The sequence below is a fragment of the Heterocephalus glaber genome, unplaced genomic scaffold (genome assembly GCF_053883595.1).
Source record: "Heterocephalus glaber isolate CG9 unplaced genomic scaffold, H.glaber_assembly_v1.0 deba00001606, whole genome shotgun sequence".
Lineage (NCBI taxonomy): Eukaryota > Metazoa > Chordata > Mammalia > Rodentia > Bathyergidae > Heterocephalus > Heterocephalus glaber.
The window spans coordinates 35,660,468-35,680,269 of record NW_028258377.1 but is presented as its reverse complement, the minus strand read 5'-3'; the positions used below and the strand labels follow the sequence as shown (position 1 = coordinate 35,680,269).

Here is a 19,802-nt window from a genome sequence, read left to right as displayed (position 1 = left end):
CATATTGAATTGTAACTCAGTACCCGTTAATACTGCCCCTCACTCAACCCTACTCTTCTCTGTTCCTAGCAGTCACTCTTTATTCTCAGTCCTACAGTGATCATGCTTTTGAGATTTCACATGTGAGAACATATGCTGGGTTATTTCACTTAGGATAATGACCTCCAGTTCTACACACGTTAACAGCAATGACAGAACTGTATTCTCCTTATGGCTGAATAGTGTTCCACCATATGTGCCGTATTTGCTTTATCAGTTGATGAACTCTGTGGTGGTTTTCATTTTTGTGCTAATATGAATACTACTGTAATGAACATGGAAGTATAGATGTTTCTTTGATACATTGCTTTTGTTTCCTTCTGAAGTGGGATTGTATGATCATATAGTAGTTCTCTCTTTAGTTTTCTAAGTCTCTGTACTAACTTCTATAATGGCTAAACTAATTTACATGTCTACTAACAATGTGCAAGGATTCTGTTTTCTCCACATCCCCACTAGACCTTGTCCTCAGTGTTTTTTTTTAAAATCATTTTAATAGATATTACTACTGGGGTGAATAGATATTACTTTGATTAGCACTTTAGTGATGTTGAGCACTTCATGGACCTGTTGACCATTCGTATGTCTTCTTTTAAGTGTCTACTTACATATATTGCTGGTATTTTAATTGGGCTGCTTGCTTTCTACTGTTGAGTCTTGGAGTTCCTTATATATTCTGGATATCAATAGCTTGTCAGAAGTATAGCTTGAAATTATTTTCTGATTTTATACATTTCATTTGATTATTTCCTTTGCTGTGAAGAAACTTTTCCATTTGATATAATCCCAATTTTCAACTTTGCTTTTTTCCCCAGTGCTTTTGGACTCTTTTCAAAATAACATTTGCCCATTCCAATTTCCTGAAACTGATATGAAGCTATAAATACTCCAAATGACCAAGTGAGTCTTGAGCAATGAGAACAAAGCTGGAGTCATTGAACTATTTGACCTTAAAAAATATTGCAAAGCAATCTTAGGCGCTAAGAACATATGGTGGAGAAAAGACGATAATTTCAATATGTGGTTCTGGGAAAATTAGATACATACAGAAAAGTGAAACTAGACTTCTCTCTCTCCCACTTGTTTTAATCAACTAAAAATGAATTAGAAATTTAAATGTGAGGGCAGAAAGTATGAAACCATTGGTAGAAAATATAAGAGATATATATGGTTAAGTTGATGTTAGCATTATTCAAGGTATACATGTATGAAAACATAGGGTATTCCACTAATTACACAACTTTTACATACCAGTTAAAAATAAAAGACATACAAATAGTGAAACGTAAGTCATAACTACTAGGTTAAAAACTTGGACATAATACATGTATCATTTTGAACACAAAAAGAATGTCCCAGGATCTGACCCCAAAGAAATGAAGACTTATAAAGTTCTTAAAAAAGAATTTGAAGTGATTTTCAAAGGAAGTATTCCAAGTAATAAAGGAAAAACATACTGCCAACAAGGAAGACTTTACCCCGGAAGACTGTTCTTCAGTAATTCAGAGACTCTTTCTCAGAGACTAAAGTTACGAGTTCATCTCCTCCAGACCTGTCTTAAGGGGAATGTTAAAGGGAAGTTTCATGGTGCAAGTGGGATTATATCAAGCTAAAAAGCTTCTGCACATCCAAGGAACTAATCAACAAGATAAAGACAGTCTATAGGATGGGAAAGAAAATTTACATACTATTCATCTGAGAAAGGATTGATATCTAGAAATTAAATGGCACTGGAAAGTCGTAGCATAAAAATAATAGTCCAATTTAAAATGAGCTAAGGAAATAGACATTTTTCAAAAGAATACATACAAATGGCCATCATTGTGTGAAAAAATGCTGAATCTCATTAATCATCAAGGAAATTCAAATCAAACTAGATGGAGTTATCAAATTCATTTAGAAAGGCTGTTATTAAAAAGAAAAATAACAAAATTTGGGAAAGATTTAGAGAAAGGGATTCTTATACACTGTTGATAGAAAAGTGAATTAATATGGCCATTATAGAAAGCAGCATACCGATTCCTCAAAAAACTGAAAAGTACTATATGATCCAGCAATTCTGTAACTGGTTCTATTCCAAAAAAAGATGAAATCATTATATCAATAAGATACTTGCATTTTTATGTTTATTGCTGCACTATTCCCAAAGGCTAAAACATAGAATCAACCTACATATGACCCATCAGTAGATGAATGAATAAAGAAAATGCTACATATATACCCATACAAACAATGGACTATTATTCAGCCATGAAAAAGACTGAAATTCTGTCAGCTGCAATATAGATGGAATTGAAAGATGCTATGTTAGGCAAAATAAGCCACACACACATAGATATATATTACCTGTTCATACTCATTGGTGGACTAGGAATGAGACTAGGGAGGCGGGTAGGGAGGGGACACATTTAGACATTAAAGTTCACCAAGGCACAGCTAGAAAGGAGGGATCTCTTCTGGTTTTTTATAGCATGGCAGGATAACTATAGGTGCAAACAATCTATGAATATTTCAAAGTGACTAGAAGACTATCAAATTCCCAACACATAAAAATTACTATTGTTTGAAGACATAGAAATGCTTATTAAACTGATTTGATTATTATACACCATAAAGAAGTCCAAATACTATTACTCAATAAAAAGGGAGAGGAAAGGGAAAATGTGACATAGATACATAAAAAGAAAGAACTCTTAATATTTTTGACCCCAGGGATGAACTGGCACGCATTATGTTAAGTGAAATAAGGCAGGCATGGAAAGAGAAGTAACGGACCACATGGTTTATACATGTAATCCAAAAAGTTAATCTCATGAAAACACAGGATAAAATGGTAGTTACGTGGGGCTGGTGAGAGATTTTTCAGAGCAGATAAAATTTTAATTAGCAGGAATAAGTTTGAGGGTTGTAGTAAAACATCCAAACTGCAGTTAGTAACAGTGTATTGTAATTTTGTACTTCCTTAAGAGAAAAGATTTTAGGTATCATAACAAGAAATAATGTTTTAAATAATTTTATATGTTAATTAGCTTGATTTGGGCATTGTGCAATGGAAATGTATTTCAAACATTATAAATGGGACTTTATTCATGAGCAGCTATTGTCTATTATAAAGGAAAAAATGGAATTTGAAACCAACCCTTGGAAAAATGGCAGTGAGTTTTTAGTATAACACACACACACCCTGATTGCCCAGAAAAACGTCTATTTCATAATCATACTGGCCCTTCATTAAATATGGCTTGGGAATATTTTGTACACGAAGCCATCCAGCTGTTTCACTTCCAGGGATATATCCAAAGGAAATGAAATCAGCACACAAAAGAAGTATCTGCAAGCCCACATTTATGGTGACATTCTTGACCCTAAATCTAGGATATGGAATTAGCCTAAGTGCTCATCCTAGATGACTGGATAAAGAGAACATGGGACACATGCACAATGGAATACTATTCAGCTGTTAAGAATAATCAATACCTATCATGGGCACAGCAAAATGAATGGGACTGGAGAACATTATGTTAAGCAAAATAAGGTGGTTGCAGAAAGACAGTTCTTTCTCATATGTGGATTTAAAAATACTCAACCTGGATTTAAATTAGAGATTAGTAGAGTTTGGAAAGGGTGGGTAAAGGGAGTTTCGCTTTGATCAGGCCACACTGTGTGCATGTGTGTACCCACATTACTAACCAAAGTTACTAAAGAGTAAAAGTATTAAAAGAAAACTGAATTACAATTTGCTCCAATTCATCAACCATCTCAGACATTTCCAGGTAACCAACTAGCTTGAGTTGCAGTAGCAGTGAGGAACTCAAAGCTAGTAAGTGAGTAAGGGCTTAGGAGTTGTACAATGAGTGTATAGGAATCAGTTTAGGCCTGGAATATAAGGTAGGATGCAAGCCACAAACCAAGACTTAGGGCGATGAATTAATTCAAAAAGGTAAGGGACTGGGAAGAGAGGTAGCAGGAGGAAGCCGAAGGGAGGGGCAGGAAATCTCATTTCCTCAAGTGCAGGGGTAAATACAAATCACCACAAGACCTATAATCTCAGGCAGCATCTGTGGCATGAAGGGGCACGAATTGCTGGAGAAAGGCAGTGTTCCACCTTGTGAAGGGAAAAAAATGGTGACGGAGGAGGGGGATATGGTAGTCAGTGGTAGCTGAGATTAGAAGAGCAAATGGAAATTCTGAATTAGCAAGGCTTTGGATATCCCTTTCAACTTCATTCTGTAGGTATGATTTTTGAGCAGAGGGTTTAATATATGTAAACCACACAGTCCGATAACTCTATAAACAAAAACAGCAAACTAAGTAGATGCCACCAGATCACTACTGAGACCTTACTTGACTCTAATTGGCTAAAAATAATGAATGCTTATGATGAAAAATCAAGAAGGATATTAACAAGCAAAGAAAAGTAAAGGATATTCACCATCACATCTAGCTGTGTACTTGGATTATCTACATTAACAGGCTAGGGTGTTTCCTTTAATCTACACTCAAAACATATCAAAATACACACATAGAATTTATTCTGTGAATAAATGGATCATACAATGGGCAGTGTCCAATATCATGCTTTGTAAGTTAAAATAACCCTAAATACTGATAATATCTGATGTTTTTCCTTTTTTTCCCCATTAAGTTTATTGGTACATTTTAGGTATACAATACAGTTACATTCATCATTGGGATCTTGTACCTTGACATGATGTATCTTGGTTCTTATTTTTTCCCCATTCCCCTGCCCTCCCTTCCCTATTTACAAAGACTTTATTTCCATTTTTTTCCTTTTCTTTCCCCTACCCCTCCCACTTCCCCTACTCCTTTAGACCTTTTCTTATTTCACAATATCAATTCTACATTTTGACCCTTATTTACTCTCTTAGTTTTCACACTAGAGAAACTATTCAATATTTACACGTGTCCTATTTATTTCGCTTACGAGTATGCCCTCAATGGGCATTTACTTAGCTATAAATGTCTCTAGTTTCTTATTCTTTACGGCTGAGTAGTACTCCATATTATATAAAAATCATATCTTCTTTATCCAGTTTCCAGGTGATGGGCATTTGGGCTGTTTCCAAGTTTTAGCTATTACAAACTGTGCCGCTGTAACCATGGGTGAGGCTATATCACTGTGGTATGATTCTTTTCATTCTTTTGGGAAGATACCCAGCAAATGGAACTTCTAATTCTAGTTGTTTGAGGCATCTCCATATTGATTTCCACAGTGGTTGCACCAGTCTGCACTCCCACCAGCAGTGGAGCAGTGTCCTCTTTTCCACAGCCCTGCCAGCATTTGTTATTGGTTGATTTCATGATAGCAGCCATTCTTTCTGGGGTGAGGTGGAATCTCAGTGTTGTTTTCATCTGCATCTCTTGAATGACCAGTGATGTTGAACATTTTTTCATATATTTATTTGCTGCTTTTACTTCTCTGTCTGAGAAGGGTCTGTTCATTTCCGCTAGAGACTGTATTGACTGTATTTGCATGATCTCATTTAATGTTCACTGGTGACTTATAAAAGTACTACTGTTATCTCCATTTTGCAAGGAGACTATGACTGGGATGGTATATGTTTCCTAAGATCAAGTCAGCCAACTAAATGACAGAGCCGGTCAGAATTCATGATTCCTGGCTCAGCTTTAAACTACTTTTCACAGTTGGTCAGATAGGAGGGGATAAGAACTGCAAGTGCTTTTGCAGCAAGGGAGGTCACAAAGAGTAAAAGGTCACAAAGAGTAAAAGGTCACAAAGACAATTTCAGAAGTAACAATCTCTAAGGTTCAGCAACTCACTGGATTGTGGAGCTGACTCTCAGCTCCCAGTCCCCACGTCTGCATGAAGGATGGCACCGGCCACGGGGAGAGAGGGTGACTTGGGTCCAGTTTGGAGCAGGTTCTAAATTCAATGAAACTATCTCCCAGGACAGTTTTCTGTATTTTCATGCAAGACTGCTAACTTTTAAAACAAGAACTTAAGTGATTTGTTTCTATCCTTTTTTCCTGCCAGTATTTTCTCACTTCAAAAAAAAATTTTATTTCTTGAGACAAGAAAAAGAAAATGGCAGTTAGATGGAATTTGGGATGTATGAGGCGGTTCGTAATCTCAATTTGGAATTGGTCCCAGGATTCATTCTTCTACTAAAACTTCACCAAAAATAATGCTAGTATTTTGGATCCTGTGTTCTTCCCCATTTCTGAATTCGAGGAAGAGACAGGGATAATTATAGCAGTCAAAACCACATCATGGTTTGATGCTGTAGTGGAATGCATAGAGGAATTGTCGAATTAACAGTTTCTGATGTAAGTGTCAGGTGTTGGCCCACGAGGCATTGGAAATATCCATCTGCATACCAGAGGAGCTACATGACAGAGAGGAGGTGAGAACAGACAGTGGAGGGTCTAGAATTCCTGATGAAATTGCTTTGAGTATATTCCCTGGACTGCAGGATAAAAGGTGAACTTCTAAGTCAAATGTGAATTTTAAATGCATATGCATTTATTGAATTATTATCTTGGACTGACATTTATTAAACCTGGTAGGTAATAGAATAATGGTTGATTTCTTATCCTTCTTTCTCCTGTGTTCTGGGACTTTCTCAGGCCTCATGTAAACATATGTCACCACAGCATTTCAGAGAGTAGAAAGGGAAAGCATCGATACAAATATCTGAAAATAAATTGCTCTAAGACAGCAGCTGTATTAAACTATCATATGCAGTATTCCCACTGGGCCTATGGATACAATGCTGGCTTTAAATGGGGTCTCATGACTAGGGCCAGGACCCTAAATTATGTCTAGGTTTAGCCACTTTTTACATCAGTAAGATGGATATCTGGACATTAACCATGCCAACTGAAGACCTCTGGAAGGTTGACAGAGATAAAACAGGTTGATGGAGTGCTACTTGCTGTGGTCTATTAAAATGGATGAGCAAGAGAAATGGCAACTTGACTCCTTTGTTGCCACTGGAAACAAGGGCAAATCCTTAAGCTTTCCCAATGGGACAGAGTTAAAATGGACACTAAAAATGTCACTTTCAGTCCCCTCTCTCTAGAGTAAAACATTCCAGCAAGAATTAGAGTCCTGGGCTTGGGATTTAGCTCAGTGGTTCCACCGCCTGCTTTGCAAACTGAAGGAACCGATTTTGATCCCCGGTACCCAGGTACCAAAAAAAAAAAAAAAAACATTAGAGTCCTAAAATTACCTGATTTGGGTGGAAACTCAGAGTCCCAGTAAGCTAGGGTTAAATCAAACTATTGCTTATTAAACACAGGGTTTTAAATAAATCTTTGTTATATTTGCAGCTGTCTTTTCTGTAAGAATAGCTTTTTTGGAGAAAATGTATTCACATATAACTATTTTAAAATTTGAAACACTATCTCACTTTTTAAGAATTTTGTAAGCTGTCATAATAATGTTATGACTACTTAGGGGAATAGCTTTTTACTTAAGAAAGATGTGATGTGGAACTTAGATGTAGAGAGATAGGATGACTGTAACTTTCAATGTTCCAGGTTTTAAATATTTTCTGTTTTTAACAAAAAATATATCTGTGATTGCTTTACTGATTTTTAAGTAAAACTATCACTTTCACAGAGAGTTTCTTATTGACCCTTGGCTTTCATAACGCATTGAAGATTAAATCTAAAAATTTTAAAATGCTACAAGGCCCTCTGTGATGTGGCCTTATCTTACTTCTTCACTTCCCTCTAGGGTTATTCTTTCTTCTTGGTCTGGTCACATCAGCCTTTGAGGTCTCCAACCTACCATACTATTTGCCTCTTCAGCATCTTCGCAAATGTCATTCGTTTTCAGCCTACAGCAGTCTTTCCAATCCATTTGCAGAGTCCTCCTGTAACTCCTACGTGTAATACCACTCAGCTTTGCCTTGGTTATGTCACAGTAGCACCCCACTTCCAACTTCAGTGGCTGCTGGTAGTAAAGGTTACTTTCTTCATCTTTCATCAACTCTCACAAGAGCCTTCTGAAAAGACCCGGAGAAATGGATTATCTTCAGCTAGCTCGCTCATTCATTGGTAACATGGGGTAATGATATTCATCCTTTCTATCTCGTAGAACACAGGTGTCTAATCTTTTGGTTTGCTGGGCAGCACTGAGTGAATAGGAATTGTCTCGTGCCACACATAAAACATGTACTACAGGTACTGTACAGAAGTATATAGGTAGGTTGAAATACTACATGCAGTAGTCACTGTGTTTTCCTCACCAGTTCACACAGGCCTCTGTGATGTCTGACACACGCGGGTTTCATTTCAACTGACTGCATATGGTGGCATGCCTGGGAGGCAGAGTCAGCGCTGCAGTGCATTCTCTATAGCTCCACCCTCTCAGCCTCTGCAAGGGAGTCCTGAAAAATGTCCTGGAAATCACATCATAGTGTTAAAACATTACATTGAGAGGGGGTCACATCACCAGCTGTCCAGGGCCCCATGAAGCCTGCAGGACACAATTGCGACACATCTGTCATAGACCTTCTCACTGCACTTTGGTTATCACCCTCCTCCACCTGACCCCAGCCCAGAGCTCTGTCCTGATTGTGCATCGCATTCCTTTTCTTTCAGTTTCCTCTCACTACAGCTACCTGCTCTGGCTTTTGGTGAGACCACCACTCACTCAGTGTCCCAAGATGTTTCCTTTTCTGGTAGTTGTATAGTGGATGTAGAGGCCTCTCTAGTTCCTACTCTGCAAGTCCTATCCAAAATACCTCCTCACAGAGAGGCCTTTTGATCTTTCCAATTTAAAAGTAAGAGCTTTGGTACTCTTAGGAACTAATTATTTTCTTTCAGAGGAGGAGGCAATATGTTTCATGATTAATAGTGCAGACCCTGGAGCCAGAGTGCCTCGGTTTGAATCCCAGCTTCAAGAGGGACTTGACAGATGCCTTGAGGGAGCTACCTGAACTCATTTTCCTTATCTTTAAAATGAGTATAAGGACAGTACCTCCCTCATAAAGTTGTTATAAAAATGATGTTAGTTAATGTTCAGGACTTCCTATTATGCCTCATGTGTTTTCAGAAATTAATAAATAATAGCTCTGATTATAATTCTCCTGGTAATTTACTATCCTACAGATTTATTTGCATGTGTTTTGAAGACTTGATCTTTTCACATTGCAGTATCTGAAAGATCTTAACTCATCACTTCCTTGACTCAAATACCCTTTCACTGATATTACTACCAACTACTCAGACCTTCTGTAAATATTTTCTTGGAAGAATTCACTAAGTTATAAAGTCTCCCTCAGTTTCTGTAGACTTTTTACATTAAAGACTCTTCAACTTTTCCTTGTAGAAATAAAAAACCCCTCCACTTCTCTTTTCCAGATGGCAGCTGTGCCTGCCTTGGAGTTGGCTTGCCTGCAGCTCAGCCCAAGGTCTCTTGTCCTCACTGGTCAGTCAGCTTTCAGATTGGCACTGATCTCAGGTGTTCTCTTCTCTGTGCCACATGGGGGTAAATATCCCTTTCACGGAGCCCAGTGAGGATCACAGGCAAGTGTCCAACCAGTGGTTCTCAGAAAACACGACTGCCATCATGAGGAGACATGGTGGAAAGCAAAGCCTTACGATGGGTAACACACGTGTGGAACGCAAGCATGTTGAACCAGGCTGAGGACATGCTCTTCCCTAAGAAGACTTCTCTGAATTCCTCCCTCTCATTCATACATCCTTCTCCCGCTACAACATTTATAGAACTCAGACAGTCGTCATTCAGTGCCTGACACGTGCAAGGTTCTTTTTGGAATGCAGGGGACAGAGACATTCTACACTGATGGAGCCCAGAGTCATGGAATCTTCCGGTCTACAAAGCTTATTAACTGCTGATCGATCACTATAGCAACTGAAATGAAATAGGAAGCAAGAAGGCAGGGCAATATAACCAACTCAAATAAGAGTTAAAAATAAGCAATTCTGAGCACTAGCCTTCAGGTGTTCCAAACCGTCGCACTGGGCTGGGGACAGAGATGGACAAGGCCGGGCTGGGCTTCATGCAGTTGTCAAAGCTGGAGACTGTAGAATCCTAGAACTGAAAGGCAGTTTGTGTCCCATCTCATGTCCACTTTTAGCCTTTAAGAAAGTGAAAGAGTACACGCTTTAGAAATGAGGAATGCATGGTGTCTTACTAATGATGTCTGGGGACACAGTATCTGCTGTGCCTCTCTTGGTCAGGTCCATGCGTCTCTCTTTCTGTGAAGTCTCTTGCCTCACTTAAGTCCATATTCTCCTACTGTGTCCACCCATCAGACAGACCACTTGCCTGACGCACTGTTTCCCAAGCTGACTGTGACACTGCCAGGAGGAGCCAGAGCCTGCTGCAATGGTACAAATGGCCGTGACTTACTCATGCCCCGACTCAGCTCTTCCGTTAGCACTGGTCTCTGAAGGCTGCCAGTAGAAAGCCCCTGTAGTAACACAGCCAAGCCAACTGCTCCCGTGCATCTGAGCCCTTGATGAAGGCCCCTCCTCTTCCCTAGAGGGAGGGAAGAATTGTTGGTTTTCTCTTTCAATTATTTTTCCAGTCTATTAAATTGTCACAATCCCTGTGTCTCAGTGAGAGGCGATGTCATTTTTGCTCATCTCCTGGAGACCAGGAACAGTGATGCCAGAGGACATAATTTTTGTGTCTCTGTCACCACCGTTGGAGAAAAGAAGATGACAACAGAAAAGCGCAAAGGCAGTAGATATCTTGGAGAGGGTTATGAGACACGCAACGAGCATAACTATGATGTTTATGCCATCGGGTTATATGAAATATACATTTGTAATCCACTAAGCAGTTTATCTTTTCATGCATCTTAGTTTTCCAGGATAATTACCTTCATGACTGTCCCATCCCATGTTCCAGGCAAAGTGTGTGCAAAATACACAGATCTGTGTGCCCTGTTTGAAAACACGGCAGAGGATGGGGGATTAACTCAAATTTTAGAAAAACATGCTGTAGACAATGAATTCAGGATATGGGCTGAAAGTTTCTTTTATGTTGTTAGCAAAACTGTTAAACTGTTTTGTCTTTGAACAACAGCAGCAGCTAATTGAGCCTTCATCCTGTGTTAGGTACTATAGCAAGTTCTTTTCAAGGACCCCGGAAGTTTAGAGAGGTTGAATAACTCACCCACAGATGTGCAGCAGGCTGAGAGTCAACCTTGAGTCTTAGCTCAGATCTCCTTTCTTGATAGGAAACTTCTGCAGTTTTATCCAAGACCTGCCCCTTCTCCAGTACCTGAGACCCTTCCCTCTTGCCTAAGAAGCATGCAAGTCCAGTAGTTCTTCCCATCTGTCCTGAAACATTCATTTCCTTTTGTCTGTTAGGTATTTTCCCTTAGCAGGGACAATGCTGCTGTTTCACTCATCTTGAAGAACCTCTCACTGTCTCCAGTCCTTCTCCCTGCTGCCCTCTGATTCTCTGCAGGACCCACCCTGATTAGGTTCTCACCCACCATCTTGAATGTTATTCTTCTCACAATCACTTTCTGCAGTGCAGCATAGCAGATGATATAGATACTCCCTTTCTCTTGAAATATTGCCTACCCTTGGCTGATATAAATAACCCTTCTTCATTGTCCACTTTGTCACATTATCCCTGTATGGTTTATTGTCTTCTTGACATCTTCTTTCTGATGAAGCAATACACAGTTTACTTCTCTATTTCTCTTTTCTATCTGCACTCATTTTTTATGACATTAACGTATTTCTTTGGACTGCCAATAGTTTTATCAGACACATACATCAAACGGATCTAGTATACCCTTCCCTTCTCGGCCATATCTGACCCGTCTATAATTGTCCACATCTCAGTTGATGGCAACTCTGTCCTTTCACTTGGTTAAGACAAATCCATAAAGTCATTTTTGGTTCTCCTGTTTCTCCCATATTTGACATCTAATCTTCCAAAAAATCATATCGGCTCCATTTTCAGCATATAGCTAGACACTTGCTACTATGCACCACCTCTCCTGATCCCGGCCTAATCCCTGTCAGCATCATATCTTGCCCGGGTTGTTACAGTTGCCTCCTACAGGCCAGTCTGCTTCTATGCTCGTTTTTTACATCCTAGGTTCAAAATATCAGTGATACTTTAAATTTGCCAATCAAATGATGTCAACAGCTCTGTTTAAAACACTGTAGCGACTGTCCATCTAACTCAGAAACACAAACTCCTTATGAAGATGGATAAAGCCCTCCATGATGTGTACCATTTTCCTCCACAACTCTGAACTTACCTCTCACCCACTCTGTTTGGGACACAGCAGCCCTCTCGCTAGGCCTTTTGGCTGTTCTCTCTGCTTGGAATCCTCATTGTCCACATACACATATTGTTTACTCCCATTTCCTCCAGATTTCTCCACATATGTCTCTTTGCCTAACTACTTCATTTACAATTCAACCATCCCTCACATATTCATGCGCTACTCAGTCTCCTTCTGTACACTGTTTGCTCCACATCGTATATTGTCCTTTAACATACTCTAAAATTTTATTGTGTATTTTGTTTAAAATCTGCTCCCTCCACTAGGATACATATTCCTTGGAAAGAGGACTGTTTTCTTTACTGATGCATCATGGGACTTATGTAGTGCTGAGTACTTTGGCTAAAGAGACTGGTTCTCAAATGAATGAATAAACCAATGAATGAGTGAATCTTAATAGTCATTGCCCAAAGAGTTGTGGAGATGACATCATAATCACAAGTTCAATATTCAAGTAGGTTGATGTTCTGCCCTGGATTGGTATTAGGGACTGCAGTTGTAACTCCATCAGTTAGGATGTTTACATTTACTTGTGAGATGCAGTAGTGTGCATAGATTATGTGCACATTCCTGAAGGCAGAAGACTTGGATATGGCTTCCATCTCTGGAATTTACTAGCACTTTGAATAATAATCTAAACCTTTTTGTACCTCATTTTTTTCCCCTCACCTGCAAAATGGTAGTAATAGTATTACTTAACTAAGAGTGTTGTGTTAAGGATTTAGTAAATTAACACATATAAAGTACAGGACTTAGTGCCTGTCATGGGGTTTAGGATAGCATTGTATAAATGGCATTAATAAAAATGATAATGATGAAGAAGGTAATGATAGCATTTATATTTAACAGGAGAGCTTAGACATTGTAGAAGACTGTGAATCCATTCCATTTTTAAATAAAGCAGACTAAATGTCTAGTATGCTGTAGAAATACATCTTGGTGACATTACATGAAAGGAGATAGCATCTATATCACAAAACATAGTATTTTATATCAGGAACAAATATTTGTTAAGCACTTGTCAAGTGTTAGGCACTGTTTTAAGAGCTTTACATATATTTAAAGATCTGGCAATTGAGGACAGAGAAATTAATTAATTTGACCAACATCATAAAGCTATTAAATGAAGCCATAATACAAACTGGATGAACTTACATAGCTACTGTAATAGAAGAAAAGGGTTTTTCTTAGTGACTCCTACAGTAAAAAGGAATATATTTAATTCATTGCCTAAAGGATTTACCTTTCTAAAAACACTCAGATCTGGTCTTAACCGGACCTCCTTACCTGTAGGCAGTTGGATGTGCGCTCCCAGTTTTCCAGTTGTCAGAGTGAGGCTACCTCAATGATGCTGTCAGTGTTAAGATGGTCTTAACAACCTCGCTCTTGGTAAAGTACTGTCATTTGAAACTTATTTAAGTATTAGAGCGGATACAAGATTAACACTGAAATTATGCCACACATCCCATAGTAATATGCTTTTTAAGCAGGGATACAAAAAAGTTGAAGTGACATCTAGGAATTTAAGAATCACATCTAATAAACTGCATTTCAAATACAAAGATCCTTAACAGAATAATTACTGGTGTATGACTAAGCACTGGAACACTTACAGGACATGATCATAGTTGCAGCAGTTTTTGAGGTTTCCTCACAGTCTGGTGTACAGAGGGGGATCTATTCCTCCTTGGAACAGCATGTGCTGTATATATTATAACAAGAGAAGGGATTGGGACCTCTTGGAGCAAATGGTGAGGCGTAAATGAGTAAGAAATTGCTTAGAAAGCTACCCTCTGATCTGCAGAAGTTTGATATTTAATTGAAGAGATTAGGTCTTATATGCAGATAATGAACATAAAAATATTTACTCTCCGGCCATTTCAGAGAAAAAGTTGCCAGGTGGTGGTTAATAAAGTTTATAAGCTTTGTACTAAACCAGTGACCAGAATAGAACCTGACAGGCAAAGGGAGGCTGGGTGCCTCTATCATCTTAGGTCAGAGCTGCTCATTTGTAACAGAGCTACCTCCCCTGGATCGCAGCCTTCAGTAAGAGTCAAGCCCAAGCTCTAGAGCCCTTCATGGTTCTGGGAAAGCACCATCACTCCCAGCCCTAGGAAATACATACAGGACTGGCAGGAACCCCACTGGGATTCCTTGGGAAGCTGTCATCTTCCAGACACTAACACCTAGCAAAACTCAGTGTTTCACTGTTGCCGACTCCACCTGCTCTGCAGCATCCTGCATCTATCTCACTGTGCACAAATGTTCTACACCTTCAGCGTCTTCAGGAAGTGCTCATCACCTTCCTCTGGTAACAGAATCTGGGATGTCCCCTGAGGATATTGCTCTTCCTCCTCCCCCACACGCACCTATCTGGCTTGAGGTGGTAAGTGTCCTTTTTATTCATTGTGCCTTCCAGACTTCTGTCTTTATGTTCTGAAACTCCAGTTGAATCACATATTAATGAGCTCACAGACATACTACTTCCTCCTCAGTACAGCTGTCAGATGACCCCTGTATCACTACGCATTCCTTAAAGATTTTGGTTCACTCTGTTTCCCTTTTAAACTCTTCCTTCTGGAATAATTTTTAGTGAAGTCAAAATTTAGGCAAAGAGATTTTCCACCATGCTGACCTTTTAATTCTAAATAAACCTTTTAATAATTCTAAAACTTATCCTTCTCCAATCTTTTTTCTCCTACTCATTCCCTAGATCTTATCATATGCAATAACCACAACTCCTGCATGCTCATTGTCATGCATTTCATTTCCAAACCATGATCCCCTATCTCTCCAGCTTCTTCTATTTACGGAGCTGACTCCCACATTCTGTAGATCCAGGTGATGAGACATTCTTCCTGTTAGTAATAAAGATTGTACCTTGCTTCACTGGTACCACAGGACACGCTGAAGTCATCAACGAAAAGGACAGCAAAAAGACGGCTGAAAGTCCTCTCCTCCATGAAAAGAACAAGAATATTGGGATAAATGGTCAGAATCAACATTTTCAGAACTGTGGAAATTAGCTGAAGGCTTACAGAAATCCTAGGAATGATTATTTACAAAGGCAGCTGAATCTCGATATGAATACTAAGCAGTATGGCATTTCACCTTGTTGATTCACACACCCTCCTCTCTCTAGCAACACAATAACTGGAAAACAACCATCTGCAATCATGGCAAAAAACACTAGGCTGGGGAGCAGAATGGGACTGGAGTCCTTCACAGTTTCATTGTTGGGAGTTATTATTGACCGGTGTGGTGGTTCCTGTCTATATTTTCTGTCTGAGGCAGTGCATATTGAGACAAATAAAAAATAGAAATTCTGGAATTAAAAATTATAATATCTGAAATTTTAAAAAAGAAATCTTGGAAATGAGATTTTATAAGGGGGATAAGGGGGGTTCGAAAAGCACTGACATATTATTGGCCTCCAGAAGGTAACCCAGCTGCACATAGGGCCACTTGCAGGCTCAGGTACAGGAAACCCCTCCCTGTTTCCGGCTCTCTGGGAGCAGAGGTGGTGTCAGTTGGGAGCTGCCAATTACAGTGTGTCCAATACACACGTGAAGCTCCTTGGCAATGCCCAGAAGGCTTGGTGGCTCTAGGTATTTAAGGATATCTTCATTCCTCTGTTAGAGATTTCAGTGGTTCCACAACAGAGAAATAGCTCATAAAAGTCACTTAAACCCAGAGAAAGGAGAAAGAATCTCATTTCCAGAGGTGACATATGATTTTAAATATCCAGTTCTGAACAAAAAATGTTTGAGCCATGGAAAAGGCATTCAACAAAATCATCCCTGAGGAACCCCAAATATTGATCGATCACTAGACAAAGACTTTAAAGCTGCTACTTACATTTAAAAATTAATGAACATAAAGGAAAATAGTAGAACAGTATCTTAGTACCTACATACATACACACACACACACAAATAGAAATTCTGGAAGTAAAAACTAACTGAAATTTTAAAAATCACTACAGGGACTTTAGATATGAGCAGGCAAAGACAGACTAAGTGAATATGAAGATAAATCGATCAAGTCATCCCTTCCGACAGCTGCATGTACCTGGTAGTCCTAGCTACCTGGGTATGTGGGGCAGGGGGCTCACTGGAGCCCAGAATTCTGGAAGCAGCCTGAGCAACATCATAAGGCCCGATCTCAAAACAAAAGGTTAACTTATCTAAGAAACAGAGAGGGAATGGAGAGAAAAATGATGTTAGAGATCTGCCAAGCATACTAAAATACATGTAATGGAAATCCCACCCGTGTACACACATCAGAGAGACTGAGACAGGCAGAGGGAAGGGGTACAGGGGAGTGGAAAAGAGAAGGGAAAGGATAGGAAAGAGAATATTTCAAGAATAATGGCTGACACATTCAACGAGCACCAAGTAGCACCGACTCATAGGTAGATGCTCTGACATACAATGAATGAGTGGTTGAAAGTCAAAGGGATCCAAAGAGAAAAAACTGACCCTGTACAAGTGGTGGGGGTTCAAGAAGAGTAACAGGTGATTTGTCATCAGCAAACACAGAGGAAGACAGAGGATGACATTCCAAGTGCTGCAAGAAAAGGACTGTCAAATAGTAACTCTGTATTTAGCTAAATTACCCTTCAAAAATGAGCGTAAATATTCCCAGTGAACAAAAACCAAGAGAAGTTATCACTAAGCAGATCTATATTTTAAGAAATACCAAAGATTTCCTTTAAGCTGAAGGAAAAGGACTCTAGAAAATAACTCTAAACCGCATATAGATAAAGAGAACTGTTAAGAGTAACTACGTAGGTAAATATAAAAGACAGTCTCTATATTATGTCTTTTACCTATCGGATTGAGAAGAAAAATGCATAAAACAGCAGGTATAAGTCTGTGTTGATTCCCACATGATAGGTAGTCACTGTATGACAATCAAAAACCCAGAGGAGGAGGAGTGAAATGGACTACATAGGACCCAATATTTATATACTATTGAAACTAAATTTAATAAATTTAAACTACAAGATGATAGCTGTAATCAGGCAAACAATGAGATAATAGCTATTAAAATATAGTAAAGTAAAAAAGGGGAATTGAAATGTCCACTAGAAAATACCCATTGAACTTTTAAAAAAATGGTGATGGGGAAAAACAGAATAAAAAAGACAACTTGAAAATGAATGGCGAAATGAAAGATGTAAATGCTGCCTTTCAGTAAGTCTATAATTCTCAAATTAAGAGGTAGAGATAAAGAAAATGGATGAGAAGTAACCATGACGCCACTACATGTTATCTACAAGACACACTTCACATCAAACACAAATATGTTAAAAGTATAGTGGTTCCTCTGTTCGCAGATGTTTTTGGTTGTGAACAGTTTGGTTTGCAAACAGAAGCACTGGGCAAAATGTTGCTTTTCTTTGTGAACTCTGCATCGGGTAACAAACACAACCACAGCCAACTTTCCCGCTCGGACAGGAATGTGGCCATCTTTTCCAGAGTCATGGAATGAATTAAGTTTGTGAAGTAAGGTACAGTACCGGTGTAAAAGGATTTACACCTTGAACCTGAGCAGAGGAAGTGTGAAGATGGCCCTTGAAGGGAATGCCCAGTGACCTAAGAAACTCTCTCCCACTAAGCTCTCCCTCCAAGGCATCCACAGCACCACTACCCTTAGGATCAAGCTTTTCCTATGGGCCCTCAGGCCACACTCAAACAATGGCACCCAATTTCCCCACAAAAAATGAGAGGATCAAGAGGGAAGAGAGAGCAGCAACAACTGTGAATCCTGTAATCTCCCTTCACATACAGTGGCTTGACCTTCTTGTACTGGATGAATGGGCTTCCATGTAGTATGGCATTTAAAACGTTTACTACTAACAAAAAAAGAGCTTTAAAATCCTTTGCTATTGTGCAGCATCTCAGATTCTGAGTACCAGGAGGGACAACCAGCAGTTTATAACTGTTCAGAGTCTCAGAGTTTGAGGGTGTGTACTAGGAATGACATATAACCCCAAGTCAGTCTAGTCTATGCTGCAGTCCCACATCTGGGAAGAGGGGCACTAGAGAGCATTGTGGGAACCAGGCTGGAGAGGGGCAAGGGATTCGCTCCCAGCCACATGAAAGCTGGGAGCAGAGATAGGAACAAAGCTCCAGTCTCCCACCTCCTTGCTCTTTTGCTCTGCCAAGACCCTCCTGTACTTGATCTATACACAGAGGAAAGAGGAAGTACAATGGATGCTCCTGGAAAACTGTCAGACATCATTAGCATCCACAAAAAACATCTTGTCCAGCTTGGAGTGGAATCCTTTTTACAGAAATCTTTGCTTGGAGCCATAACTTAGCAATGGAATGAAAGTTGAGCTGAGCAGACATATCTCAGACAAAGAAGTAGAAATAGCAAATAAACATATGAAAAATGTTCAGCATCACTGGTCATTTGAGAGATGCTAATGAAAACATCACTGAGATTCCACCTCACCCCAGAAAGAATGGCTGGTATCATGAAATCAACCAATAACAAATGCTGGCGGGGCTGTGGGGAAAGAGGAACCCTGCTCCACTGCTGGTGGGAGTGCGGACTGGTGCAACCACTGTGGAAATCAGTATGGAGATACCTCAAAGAACTAGGACTGGAAGTCCCATTTGACCCCGCTATTCCCCTGCTGGGGATCTTCGCCAAAGAATTAAAAGAATCATACACAGTGATATGTGTGCGCCCATGTTTATAGCAGCACAGTTTGTGATAGCTAAAACTTGGAAGCAGCCCATTTGCCCATCAGCTGGAGACTGGATAAAGAAAATGTGGTTTTTCTATAAAATGGAGTACTACTCAGCCATAAAGGATGAGAAATTAGAGATATTTACAAGTAAATGGATGCACATTGAGGTGATACTCTTAAGTAAAATAAATAGGACACACATCTGTAAATATCAAATAGTTTCTCTGGTGTGAGAAACTGAAAGTGTAAATAAGGACTAAAAGGTATAATAGATAATGTGAAATAGGAATAAAGGGGGCAAAGGGGAAGGGGAAGTGGGGGGGTAGGGGAAAGGAAAGAAGGGAATGGGATTAATATGAGAAAATGGAAAAATATGAACCAAATTTTTGTAAATAGGGATGGTGGGGTTGAAGGGAGGGCAGAGGAAGGGGGAAAAGAACCAAGAGAGACTATGTAAAGGTGCAAATTCCCAATGATGAATTTCATTATATTGTACACCTAAAATGTGCCAATAAAGTTCATAATATAAAAACCAGTTGATCTGTCCTGGACCCAGTTTGAGAGTGAATGTTAGGGTTAGAGGCTTTCCGCACTCTGTGGCCTTCCTTTCTCCACTCTCACTTGGTGGACATCCTTGTACACGTCAGTAGAACTCTTGGCCTCTGACTGACATGATTTAAGAAAGAGGAATTTGTTCATCAAGAGAACCACATGGCCATTTTCCACATTGTCAGTGGGCTGGTTAGCTATACCGAGAGCAGACTGCTTATTCCAGCTGCTGA

The 19,802-nt window shown here is 39.4% G+C and overlaps 1 long non-coding RNA gene across 1 annotated transcript; it reads left to right on the top strand.

The window, feature by feature from the left end:
* The first annotated feature begins 5,228 nt into the window (after positions 1 to 5,228).
* Positions 5,229 to 15,572, top strand: LOC147823001 (uncharacterized). Its single transcript, XR_015444840.1, has 2 exons — positions 5,229 to 14,700; positions 15,216 to 15,572. It is a non-coding gene; the product is annotated as an uncharacterized LOC147823001 (long non-coding RNA).
* The last annotated feature ends 4,230 nt before the right edge of the window (positions 15,573 to 19,802 follow it).